Source organism: Symphodus melops (assembly GCF_947650265.1).
Source record: "Symphodus melops genome assembly, chromosome: 17".
Taxonomy (NCBI): Eukaryota; Metazoa; Chordata; class Actinopteri; order Labriformes; family Labridae; genus Symphodus; species Symphodus melops.
This window is the reverse complement of record NC_136707.1, coordinates 19,026,380-19,040,271: the sequence shown is the minus strand read 5'-3', so window position 1 is coordinate 19,040,271 and position 13,892 is coordinate 19,026,380. Positions and strand designations below refer to the sequence as shown.

Here is a 13,892-nt window from a genome sequence, read left to right as displayed (position 1 = left end):
GTGTCGATGCTTGTGCAAGGAGGGTCACTACAGAGAGTTGGAAATGCTTGTTTGACGCTGCAATAAGCAGAACAAAATGATTGTTTGCAAAAGTACAGTAGACAGGCAATTTTCAGCTCCTGCAACGAAATATGCATCTATGTGCAACTTTCTGTGAGATCTGTTCTGTGAAAGTAATCCTTCTGGGTGGAGACGGTAGTTCATAGTTTCTGCAAGAGAGCTGTTCCCATTCTGACAGCCCTGATTACCTGTGTCCGGCTAGCCTCCATATGGTCTGTGGTGAGATGGCCCGATAGCTGGGACTGAGGCCGCATTGTAAGCCATCAGCCAAGAGGGTCTCCTAATGACCTGTTCTTCAGTCTTATCAGCAGGAGCCCACAGGTCCCATATCAAGCATCCTGGTAAAGGCTTCCACTGACATCATTACCTCCTGGGTCTATCCCTGTTGTATCTTCTTTCTTTAATACCTGCTCCTTGGTTTCACAGGACAGCTTTAAGAACATGACACAACATAATGGCTTTCATCCAATGACACTTGATTGACCATTATGCAAGAATACGGGTCATCTTTTGTCCAAACTAGAAAGCAATGTTTACAAATACTTAATAGTATTTCATTTTGAAAAATCCCCTGAAAAGAAGGGTTTTTTAAGATTAATTTTTTTGGGGGGGAGAACAGTGGATAGAGTAGGAAACCGGGGATAGATCGGGTAATGATATGCAGGCAACGACTTGCGGGTTTGACTTGAGGCCGAGCCATTACGTGGAGGACTTCAGCCTCTATATGCCTTGCGTGACCTTTCTGCTCAGGCAGCGGTTAGAATTAGCCCTTTATAGAGAAGGAGCAGGTTGTTGTTTGTGGGAAACTGCCACTTTTCCACTATAGCCTATCAAAAACCTTAAGATTAGGAGTGAATGCCACATTGGTCCTTTAGCATGTATTCCTGAATTTCACACCCTTAATCTGACAACTCGATTGAAAACCAGGATCCAGGACTAATTGATATCTGAGATCATACCAATTAATTTTGACCTGCATCAATTAATTCTTCTTTATTTGAAGGAACGTTATTTGTGCCAGAGTTGTCTTGGCCTTTCCCTTTTGTACTGTATTTGGCAAACAACGCACAAGTTTTGTTTACATACCATTTAATGCAGTAATGTAATTCTCAGAATCTCTGGGTGGCAGCAGTGATGTCAAGTTTGAACTTTTGGACAATAATCCTCTGTCCGCAGATCACAGGCTTGGTTCCTATCCTTACTTAAGTCGGTTCATTTGTTCAGCTAATATATTCTTTCGTGATTTGACTGCCTGGCGAGAAGAAAACAGTGTGTCCACATAAAGTAACTGTCAGTGCTATCCAGAGGTCACTGTAGCCTACAGCCGAAACTTTATCTCACAGTTCTCAAACTATGTTACTAACAAGCCCTGATAAGGAAGGTATTTAGGGCATTTGTGTACACTGTCCATGAGCAATCGGAGTTGATATTGGTTGGCAGGTCAGACAGCTGACAAACATGCCAAATGGGGGAAAACCCGACAGTTTGAAGTACGTTTGAGTCAGTGACTGTTTCCATCAGACTCACTGTTGGCTCACCTGGTGGGTTTGAATAATGATTTCTCATTAAGATTCCACAGATCACTAGTTCCCTTTACAGGCATTATACCTGTTCATCTACGTTTGTAGAATTAAGTAATAGTTTACTAAGCATTCTACTAGAAAGCCTGTGATCGTGTAATGCAATACATATTTTTGCTTTTTTTTAAATGTTTTTCAAAACAAGAAAGATTTTATATCCACTAACAAACATCTCTCATTTAGTGTCTTTTATCAGTGTGCTTATTTTCCTTAAAGATTAGGTGAAGGTGAGAACATACCAGACTTGCCAGTCCCTCTCAGAAGAGCAGCAACAACATACATTCTAAACTCTACAAAAGTAGACGTACAAATCATCCAAAGAATTTCAACGCTGATAGGGTCATCTAAGAGTAAGCGTGGGTGGCTGCTGAAAATAGAACGTAAATTGTGAAATACAAACAAACACAGAGTGTTCTTCCTGATAGCTGCCACGTCAAGGATGTCAAGTAACTGGAAATGGAGGCTGAGTGCTGAAGCAGCAGTGGGACCGGGCCGAGCCTGTTTCAGGAGCCCTCTGGCTCACAACAAGTGGTTTTGTTTGGCACTGTCCCTTTGTTGACACTGTCAGGTTCTCATGCCTATTAGGTTGCTGTCAACAAAATGGGCACCGTGATGACCTGCCCCTGCACAATGCCATGGGCTGGCACGATGTCATTGTCAAATTATCACCTGCTCAGTTGACTGGAATACTTGCTGATTGCTGGAGGGCATTTGCTTTAATTATTGCATTTCAGTGTAACAGGGTCAATAGTTAACATGTATGTATTTAGTAATTATTTGGCTGCTCACATCTGACACATTTCTCTTGGATTGATACTAAAACGTTTTTTTTTTTCTTCTGCAATTTCTTTAGAGTTGTCTCATTCCGGGTGTTGGTGTTTTAGCCATGTCATGCTGACGAGGAAGTCATCTAAATGTTTTTCTTTCGATGGCTCATCCCTGTGTTGGCACTCTGGCACAGGCTCTTATAAATGAAGTCCCTAATAATGAAGATGGTTACAGGCTTCAACCACGATCTTATGGTGCGAGGCAGCGTGGGAAGTTTGGTGAACTTCCTGACCCCACGCACCACCGCAGCACATTGACCCTCATCACGTGACAAAGGAATGCTCTGCATCTTTTGTTTTAACGTCCCCAGCACTCATGGAGTTGAGAGCAGTTTTGCATACTATAGAATGATCACTCGCTTGGCATTTTACCTCCCCATTCTCCTCTAGTGTTATTCCCAAACAGGATTTGCAGGCAGCTCTCTCCTCCATCTTTTAAATCACTTCAAACGCCACTGAAGCCTTTTTCATCTGAAGCGGGCACCCAATCTAATGGCATCATTTGGGCCTGCACACATCCAGAGAATCGACCCCTTTTTTTCTATGCTAAAGGTTTTGTGAACAGGCGAAAACAAAAGGCCGGCCCAGTGAAGCGCATCTCTGCTGGCAGGTTGAATAGAGGGGCCCCTTTCATGGCTGTTTATGAGCACCCCTCTTCAAAAACACACATACAAATCACATCCAGTTCTCCCAATGGCTCCTCTGATACGAGGATGATGGCAGGGAGAGCAGGGGAGGCGGCTGGAATCTCGTGGTGCCTCTCTCCCCTTTTCATAGGTTCCAGTTGATGGATTTCCACCCACTGTCACCTCAAGCTTTACTATCAAATGCATTGGTTTGTTTTCATGGGCTGAATCACATGTTACATAAGAGAAAGCAGGGCATCTCTGATGAAAACATCATTAAAAAGTTTGACATAACAGATGCTGCACAGAAGGTGGAAAACAAGACCCTGTGTGTCTGTTGTTTTAACCTAACTGTCGATTTTATGGAGATAAACGTTAACTAAGACTAAGACCCACTATAACATTGTGCTTCTAATGACTGTGCTAAAAAAAACAAAATAAGAGATAAAAAAGTTTGTCTCACTAAATTATTATTATGTCCAATCTACTTTAAGTTCAGTATAATTTAAGGAAAAAATGTAAGCAGTCTATAGATCCAGCAAACTCTATAAAATATTTTGTGTTGATTGAGTATCACTTTCAGCTATATACAGTGAACATTACATGCAGCGGGGCTCACAGCTGTGAGGTTTTCATTGTTTCATTGCTGTGTTACAGTATTCCCTTTTCTGCCTGTTGCCTACGATCAGTTTTGTTAATCATACTAGGTCAAACTTTTCAGATTTGTACTCTAAAAGTTGGAACAGAGTGCTGTCTCGTCTGTAGGGTAATTGATCTGTTGTGGCAAGAAGCCTTGGACGGGATTCAGACAGCTTTGCATGAACAAATGCAGTTTTAATTCAGCTTCCACCCCTCAGAGTAAATGAACAAAGGCGGGTTTCCTCCCAAGTGAACATTCTGTGCTGTCACTGTAGTTATGTAGATGTTGTTGACGCTTCATGGCTGTACTGTTTGGACTTTATATTGTTGTCGTCTTTTTACTGGTTGAGCATCATACGGTGCTGTCAAGATATGATTTACAATAAGCCCAAAAGGATGACTCAGTGTTACTGCACTGCTGTGGTTTGATTGGCTTGATTACAAATGTATTGCCGACATTTTGCCCAACACACCTGACAAAGATTCTTGTGAATTTTGTATGAAGGACTCAATCCATTCACACGCTGAAGAAATGTCTTTTATCTTTAGTTCAATTTTAGTATAGCTGCACTGTCGTTCATTTACTGCTCTGTGTGACCTTGAATTGCCCCCAGGGGACAACAAAAAGTTTTTTTAATTAAATTGAATAAAGTTAAGATATGTTTCCATTATTGCACATCTTTGTTTCGATAATTAGTAAAGATCGCTGGGGTGGAAACAAAGTGCCCACTTGGGATTATTGGAGGCAAAGAGGTCTGGCCACGGGTATTAGCATACACTTGCTCTCGCAGAGAGAGAGAGAGAGAGAGAGAGAGAGAGAGAGAATGTACTCATGCTAACTTGTGGATGCATGCCTTTTTCCTTGGGTCAGATGTAAAGGTCATAAAGCTGACAATCTTTTAACAAATTGCAAGTCATTTCACCATGCAGTAGATGTTCCTGTAACTACCTTTTCCGCTCTGTGTCATATCTTGTTAAACAGGTAGGGTTTGATGGACAGGAGGAATGCAGGCTGAGAGATTTGTTTTGTAATGGCGGTCCTTTCTTTGGGTGTACTTAAACAAACAGAGCAGCGCCGTGTCCTGTTTTTTACGGGTTTCACACGTCACTGTTCAAACTCTCAAACATGCTGGTCCCAAACAGTACATGGAAGAGAGCAAACAATGCTCCAATACTTCACCGCTCTGACCTTCTGCTAACTTGATACACACAAACACACACACCTTTCACTGATGCAGTCAAAGCAAGCAGTGCTAAAAATTAGTCTTATTTTGCATGTAAGGCAACAGAGACGTGTTTGTTGTAATGTTCTCAAAATCAGACTTTTTTTCTTACTAGTCTCGAAGAGATGAATACGATTCGGAGCTAAGTGATGTAACTGACTCCACACAGCTTTAATATATTCACAAATTTAAAACAAATTTTGCACTTAATGAATTATTTTCCATCAACCAAACAAGTGAGATCAACATTGTTTTTAATGCATCGCAGGGCTCATAAACATGGGCGTTGGATGCTTTATTTCAGGTTTAAATAGCATGAGCGCCACGTTTTGGTCCTAATTGAGTGCTACTTTAATGTGTGTGGGTCAAATGCACGGAAAAGAAACTGTGGGAATTCTTTGGGAAAGTTTTAAAGCTCATAAAACGATGGATTTTCAAGTGCTCCCAAATTTCCATTAAAATGTATAGAAACACTAGAATGTCTTTCTTTATTAATGGCTTGAAAAAACATCGAGGAAACGTGCAGCACTCCCTGGTTGGTGTGCACAACTGTGCGTCTCGGGCTGATTTAGTTTATGTAAGCATGTGTGAAGCAGTTGGGTGCGTATTTGTCTGGACTTGTGTGTCATTGTTGTGAGTCTTTACAGTTCTGCCAAGCTCCCTACCATGCTGAACATGGACGAACCAAACAACACCCACCGCGTCTATAGATCCCTCTCTTTACTGTTCTTTTCTTTTTCCGCTTGTTTTAAATCTGTCTAAGATATACAAGGCATTCCTTTGTGGTTGTGTAACATGATTTGAGGCGGACGGAGAGAGGGAGAGAGGTAGAGGTTTTGTCCTGCTGGGTTTCGTGTCCTACTGTGCACTCATATTTCTCAGCTCACTCCGCAGTTTGTGAGTGCAGCAGGCTTGTCGTTGGCCTCCTCAGTTCTTTCCGTCATGCCTACCTTAATCTCTCCTGTGTACTGTAAATAACCCCTTAATAACCCAGGACACGATTAAAGCAAACATGTTAATATAAGCCTGCCTCATTATCAGGCAGCAGCAAAAGGAGCAGTTAGAATTCACCTCTGTAATCATATATTTGTAGCTTAGAAATAAGCCGGAGAACGAGACATGCTGCTTATTAGCTGTCATACATTGCAGAAAAAATGCAAAACATTTCAGATGTTTCCATTAAGTAAGTAAAGAAATCCAGGCGTTTAACATTGATTAAAATATACTATTAAACTGAGCATGGATGACTCTTTTTCTGCTCCTCGAGGAGAGGCAGCTGCACTGGGAGAGAGGTGCAGGATTGAATGGGTGTTGCTCTAGAGGGTGCTGTTCACTGAAGAAACCAGCTTGTCCTCACCCTTCATCCCAACTCCTCTCTGTAATGTTTGTGCATTCTGACGATCACAATGGTCTAAAAAACATTCCATCAGTGTTGATAATCTTAAATATTTCCTTTGCCAATCCTTGATTTACGTCTGAACAAGTCGATGTTGTTGATTTTTAACTTGATGAGATTAGCTCCAGCACCCGAAGGGGAGAGTCAAATAATATGAACTTTAATTAATTATCCAGTCATTTTGAAAGGAATGTGAGGTATTGTGCTGCAAGGCTTCTTTGACATGACATTAGGCCACTGTAATCCTTCTGTGCGCATGTGTGTGTGTCACCTGTAGCTTCCACCGCACGCACACACTAAGACATACACATGCCCGCAGATGTTTACACAAGTTTCACACAGCCGACAATAGAAGATGATGAGCTGTCAGTCAGACCACCTTCACTGGAGAAGAATGTGTCCGAGGCGATGGTTACACCTGCGCTGTCTGTGGTTTCCTGCGGCGGTTATTGCAGGGTGTAATCCCTAACTTCGCTTGTGTTTATGCTTGTGTTTTAGTTACAGGCCTGATACTCACATGCTTCAGAGCTTAGATGGGACTTCTGCTTCACTAATTCCTCAGCCTGGCCTGGAGGCGTCTCTCCATGCGGCCCGCCACACACAGGCTCATCCTCAGCATGTATGAACACAGGAAACAAACATAGCGGCTGTCTACATGTGTCATACGTCCTGCACAATTTAGTCACCAGTTATGAATAAAAGGCCCAATGTCAAACAGTGAGACTGTATCTGTTCAAGTAGTTGTGTTCAAGGACATTTAAATTTGTCGTTGAGGAGTTTTTAACTGGTCTCTAAAAAGAGTGAAATTGATAGTGATGCCTCTGTATGACTTACGGAAGCAAACCAGACCATAAAAGACAACATTGATCATCTTTATATTGTTGCTTTTTTATGATTTGTTTATGAGATTTTGTTTTATGATAGAAAACATTACACCTAAAAAGACCAAACATTTCCCACAGGAGCGTTAAGCTCACACTTTTCTAAAGTTAGAACGATTTGGACTCGGACTGCCATAATAGAATCACTTACAGGAATCATTAAATTGAAGCTGCTTCCTTATATACCGCGGATATTTGAGGAGGTCTGTTTCTGTTGTTTTATATGGTTTGTATTCCGTCAGGAGTGACGCCGGCTGCACGGCTGAGGTCATGAATGAGGGCGGAGAAACTTCTCGTGCCAGTGGCTGAACTCACTTTTTATTTTAGTGAATATGCTAAATTTAGAAGTGAGCAGCAGCCAAAAGTTCGCCCCAAACTCCCCGAATGACACACCTTTCGAGAAGTGACTCCAGACATCTGCTATTTTTATCATCATCTCCCTTTTTTCCCCTTGTTTTTGCTGCCTTTTTTATTCTTCTCTTCTTCTGACAGGCCCACTATAAATGCAGCAGACCTGTTTTTCATTTCTAAGATTTGTTGGGTGGATTATTTTAGAAAGGATCTTTATTCCCACAGAAGGAAGTACATGCTTCGGGAGTGTTTTTGAAAACACTGTGCTCTGACGTTAGTGGCAGCAGTGAACCAGTAACAGGTCCTCTCTGCTTACACACCCTACACGCACTCCTTCCAAAGGTCTGAAGTAATGGTTGTGTTTCAGCCCCTTCAAAGCAAAATGGCCAATTGGATAACAGGATTTGGTTTGCAATTCTGGGGAGCAAACCAGCAGTGACAGCGCATAAAGCTTCATGTGACAGCTTCTCCTCACTAGTACAAAGCTTCCACTACATAAAGTCTAGCCGGATAATTACAGTATTAGAGCTTCTGTACTATTTGACTTTATGAAGATCCACCCTTACTCCACCTGTTGCCACTGTCTCTGCGCTCCACCTCTAAGTGGTCAGTGTTTTGGAACCTGGTCCTGTGGCTTAAGGATTTCTACCATTTTCCACTCGTACCTCAAGTTACATCCTTCGAAACTATTCTGCCCAAATGAACCCAGCTAAACACATGGAGAATGAAGAGTTAAGCACACATGGAAATGAAATACTCTATAGTTTGTGTGAAGTGACGTTTTTCCTCTTTTCATTTTTTTCACAGTGAAGGATTCCAAATTCTGGGAATGAGATGTCAAACGTCGAATTGCCTCCCAGGGTTCTTTTGGTGAGTATAGTTTATGAAAACAAAATGACAAAAAAGCCCGGAAATCTGTGTTAAAGCTCTCTCCTCTATGGAAGACAAGTTGTAAAAGCTGATGTAATGCTGTGATTTGAGTTGATGTTTGATTTGCAGCACCTGTGGCTTACCTTCATAAGATCTGTATGATTTGTATATTCAGAGACTTATTGATCACAAATACTGTTGTAACATCCACTGATCTTGAGAGGTTTATGTGTACATTTATGTAATGACATCTAGATTTAAGTCTCCTTATAAACCGCTCCTTCAAAAAGTTTCTCCATTAGCTGCAACTTTCCCTTTATGCTGCAGCTTAGCTTTTAGCTGCCAAAAATGGGATTATGATTGATTTAGATTTTTGTGTCATGCATGAACAATATGTCCAGCCCAAATAAGGCTCACATAACAATTACAATTAATAATTACACAATAATTAAGTGGAAGACACCAGAAACCAACAGTAGACATGTATTAAATGTAAATCATCAATCGAATTAAACACAAAATCTTACTGGCCTGTTGTTGGATCTCTAAACGGTAACGTCATGCCTAAGCATATTAGGTTTTGGCCTTTTTTTTTTTCTCCAACCTCCATCAGTATCTGCCCTGATTTTCAGAATTGTTGCATCCTTCAAGTTAATTCATAACACCTGATAATGGTATATCTTTTTTTTTTATTTTTTTTATTGTAAAGCCATAACCATCAGTCATCATTTTATGACTGTGCAGTTATGCTTTGGCACTGATTCTAGCCCGTCTCCAACATCCCTCAAGTACCCCTCCCCACTGGTGCCCCCTAACATCTCTCCCCCCCCCTTTCAGCTGGTCAGCCCCTTAACCAACCAGTGTGTGCCTGTCAGTGTGTCACCCCAGGGTGATGCCCCTCTCTCAGCCCCTTGGGGCCCTTTTGACTCCGCAGCACTCCGTGTTTGCCCAATCATTTGGAAGCCGGATACGGGGATGAATTGTTAACTACAGCAGGTCAGTCTGTGCCCCCCATCTCGCCCCTCAGCCCCCAACCTGCTGTTGACTCATCTCCATGGCGATGGGGCAGGAATTTGTTTTCTCCCATGTATCCGCTGCCAGCCCACTCCCTGCCACCACTTCCCCTCCTCTTCTCTTCATCCTCTCCGCCTGTGAGCGTCCAATCATGAGGCAGCTGGAGGGAGAAACATGGTCAGGAAGTTTTGAGGGTGCATCCCACTGAGCAGAGCGCAGCTGTCACTGGAGGTTTAAGAAGGCCTCGGGAAAATGTGTGTGATTTGTTTGGTTGAAGAGTGAGCGCAGTCATTAATGATTTTCTGACAATCCATTGCAGGACAAGAAGTGCACATGCACGCACATGCACCCGAGTTTTTAGGAGGCTGTGCTCACACAAACACGTGGTTTCTAATGTGCAACTTATTATAAAGTACAGTCTGTGTAAGCCACCTAAATCCTGCTCCTGCAGTCATTGTGATTACCTTGTTTAAAATAATAGCAATTCTGTTTATTTTTGATGATTTGATAATGATTAAGAACAACTCTAAACAGAGCTAGTCTATATATACTGTAGCTGTAGGTTCCAGCTTATTTCCACACTTTACGTAGCATTACGATACAGCACACATTTGCACGTCTTTCACATTCTTCTCTCGTGATTTCATCATGAATCTGAGGTTTTTCTTTTCTAATTTTAGTTTTCCTGAGAAAATCTGATCTTATCTTCATACCGACACCGTTCAGCTCAGTCCAATTCCCATCATTGTTTCAACATATCGACAAATGTGTGTGTGTGTGTGTGTGTGTGTGTGTGTGTGTGTCTCCACGCGCATTATTAGCTCAGGGCAGGTGAGTGTTTGCCTACCTGTCTTTCTTCATGAAGTGAGTGTTTGCTCAAGGAATGCACCACGTCCGATTTGTCATTGACTCTCATTGTTCATCTCATCCAACTGGTGCCTAGAGGTTGAGTTGCACTGTGCCCCAGCAAGTAAGAAATATGTGCTTTTCTCCCTTCTCTTTCCTCTTTGGCTCAGCGTATTTACACATGAAAACATGACTTGCTGGATAAGTCCAGTCCCTGCAACTAGAGATTTAGAAAGGGACTTATCAAGCTTGAAGATCAAGGTAAAAGTGATGAGAGATGGATTTAGAGTCTGGCCTCTTCTCCCCAACTTCATATATGAAGAATGTTTTACACCGTTCATATCGAAAAGCACACTTCAAGTTTAACAACATGCAAACTTCAGTGAGAAAAAGACACATTGTATGACATATTGAGTGGGGATTACTCTTAACCAGGCGCATCCTGCAGATGCATAGGAACCTCGATGAGCAAAGTGGGCTCTGTCGCCTTGTGGTAATGAGGAAACCTCAGCAAACTAATCCCTCCTACGCACTTGAATGGTTAAGAGAGCCGTACAAATGTCATGTGCAGCTTTTTATTTCTGGGAAGCGATTTCTTAAACTGCAATATTGAAGCTTAATTTAAAGTCCATATTTGTTTAAAGCCATGTATTTCTGGATCCCCGCCTATAAAAGGCACATAGGTATTTGTGTAAATGTGTTAGTATATTTGACTTTGCGTGCATGTATGCCTCAGTGTGCTTGTGCGGCTGTCGTCCTGTGCCACCATCTGGGTGGTCCTCACGGCTGGTTTGATGGTAATCCCCCTGTCCCATAAATCAGTGTCCGGGCTCGGGCCGGGAGCTGATGCTGTGTGACCACTGGAGCGAGGGGGCTTGAGGCACTAAGCCGAGACCCCAGCAGCTGCCCCGGCCTGGCCTGGCCACACGTCAGCTCTCCACACCACCTTTAAAATAACTCGTCATGCATGGCTGACTTTGGGAAATGGCGTACGAGTCACCTACAACATGAGCCGCAGTAGAACTGGAGAGCAAACTCATAAACTATAACAGCAAAAGATATAAATCCATGACTTTTAACCTGAACTGTTTACTCTTTTCCCTCAGTTGTCAGGTTTTAAAACTTTGCCATTATTGATAATCTTCTTCTTACAATTGCTGAATAGTTCTAAAAAATATGTTTGTTCTGATTGTTGGCTAACAACCTGGAGTGACTTCGGATGGCTTTTTGCAGAGCTGCTTTCAGCTCAAATGTTTCCCTCGGACTGAAAGTGCTAAGATTAAAGCCATATCATAGTCTTTGTAGGGCCTATACCTCTCTCAGAGAATGAGGAGGGAGGATGAAGGCTTGTCCGTGCTGTCTGGCTTGCATACAGCTCTCTGCTGAGCTTTTATCTAGGGAGATTGGTTGCAGCTCTCTCCAGATCCAGCTCCCAGGGGAAGTGCACAGTCCTGAGACCTGTGGCATTAATAACGATAATGCTGTTTGGAATAATAACAGTCAATTCTACCCAATAGCGGGGAGAGACAACAGACACAAGCATAGTGGAATACAAAAGAAGCCAAGATGAAAGGCTGAAAGGTAGGCCCATCCACCTCCCTGGCTATCTTGTGGGAACTGATGGAACCTTTATCAACATGCTCGCACACAAACAGCACTGAGAGGGACCCTGTGCCGATTTTGACCCTCAGGGGGCATGACGCAGAAATGTAATTTGTTCTTTTGTCTGCCAAGATCACAGAGGGAGAGCAGTGACTTGTCCTTCTTTGTATTCTTACTTATTTTTTTCTCCTGCTCCCCTCCTTTTCATTCTCTCTATTCCCCATTGCCTTCTGTGAGTGCAATTTAGTTTGATGAGCAGGTGGTCTTTTTTTCAATCTCACAGTGCTTTTGGCTCCCACCTCTGGCGTGTGGTGCTTTCAGTCAGAGTCAGTCATGTAGGCCAGGATTAGGAGAGTGGAGGAGAAGGAGGAGGAGGTCCAGTAAGAGTCTTGGTATTGGCGACCTCAACGCCCTGCAGTCAGAACCATGCCGAGTGCACATTGAAAGAGTTATTTTGTTGCTAAAGCTCTCAGCCGCACCCCAGATGGCTTTTGTGCTGGTCTGGGACATGCTTGGGGACAGGGTTAAAGTAACAGAGTCCTTCAGGCTTGGTGAGTCGGTGGGCTCAGCAGGTAGAACACTGCAGGCCAGACACACCGAGAAGGCAAAATGTTGTCGTCTCGGCACTTTTCCACCTTGAATCTGAACAGTGGACCGAAACAAAATAGGTGGATTAGAGCAAAGGGATTACTTAACCTACCAGCACACCCACAGATACACACACCCATATACAGAGTGAGATTAAGGCCTGCAAAATCCCTCATAGTTAAGATTTTTGGAGCTTTAAAGCTCGGGGAAGAGGTTGAGTCTTGCACATTTCCTGGTTACAGAAAGCTACCCAAATGAAATTACAACCTGCTTTCACTTTTTTACCTTTGATGGGTTTCATCACATGCTGTTCATTAACCAACCCTTTTACTACTTAATGGAATTTATGGCTCATTACCTTATCCAGAAAACCTTCGTCTGCAATAATCTCCTTGGTTACACCTAGACAAGCGATCAATATTTTGTCAATAATGCTAAACAGGTGTGCTGCTCTGTTGTCTTTCTTTTGTTGGCATTTTCCTTTCTAACCTTTAACAGGTAGACTTTGTAGCATGTATTCTTAATTTCATCCAGTTATTTAAAAAAATGCTGTTGTCTTTTGTTTAAATGTTGTTCCCTGAATTAAAAAAATGTTCATTTAAAAACAAAGGATAAATTATGGACTAAAAGGTAAACGCGTTCTAATTAGCAGCGATTTTAGCAGACTATTAATTAGACAATTGACTAAGGAAAGAGATATTAAGGTCGTCAGACAGACATCCATGGAATCTCCAAAATAGTAAGATAATGAGAAGAATCCCAATGTTGTGCCCAGGATTGTTTGTTTCCATGGTATAGAAACAGCTATTGATTTCATGAGATTTTAATTATTTTTTGCTATATTTTACATATTCAAGTTTGAAATTCTGGTTTTGTGACAACCCTACTACTTGTTATTATATGTTGATGTATGTAATTATACCAACTTAAAAGTCAACACCACATTTGATATCAATGAAAAAGATGTCCCTCTGAGGTTGTTGTCTGCATAGAATACTATCTTGCCTAACTTATATTTGCTGTAGTTTAACTCACCCTTGGTGCCAACTAATACCGTAAATTCCGGACTATAAGCCGCTACTTTTTTCTCACACTTCGAGCACTGCGGCTTCTACTCCGGTGCGGCTAATGCATGGATTTTTTATGGGGGACAATGAGCTTCTGCCGCAAAAACATTTGACTTCGTCACGTCGGATCTTAATATCAGTCATTTTGCGCTTCATGCACGCACCCTCATGATGGAAAACACACGGAGAAATACATATGATGCAGCTTTCAAGTTAAAGGCGATCGACCTGGCTGTCAAAGAAGCTAACAGAGCTGCTGCACGTTAAGATGACACTGACAGCGACAACAGAGACTGAGGAAGTGAGTAATGAAGTCATTCTG

At 42.2% G+C, this 13,892-nt stretch overlaps 1 long non-coding RNA gene across 4 annotated transcripts in view; it reads left to right on the top strand.

Annotated features, from left to right (window-relative positions):
* Nucleotides 1–13,892, top strand: part of LOC306838522 — a 123,670-nt gene that overhangs the window by 98,006 nt on the left and 11,772 nt on the right. For all 4 annotated transcript variants that reach the window (XR_013781095.1, XR_013781096.1, XR_013781097.1 and 1 more), the window contains one exon: nt 8,391–8,453. This is a non-coding gene — a long non-coding RNA (uncharacterized lncRNA). The remainder of the gene's footprint in view (nt 1–8,390; nt 8,454–13,892) is intronic.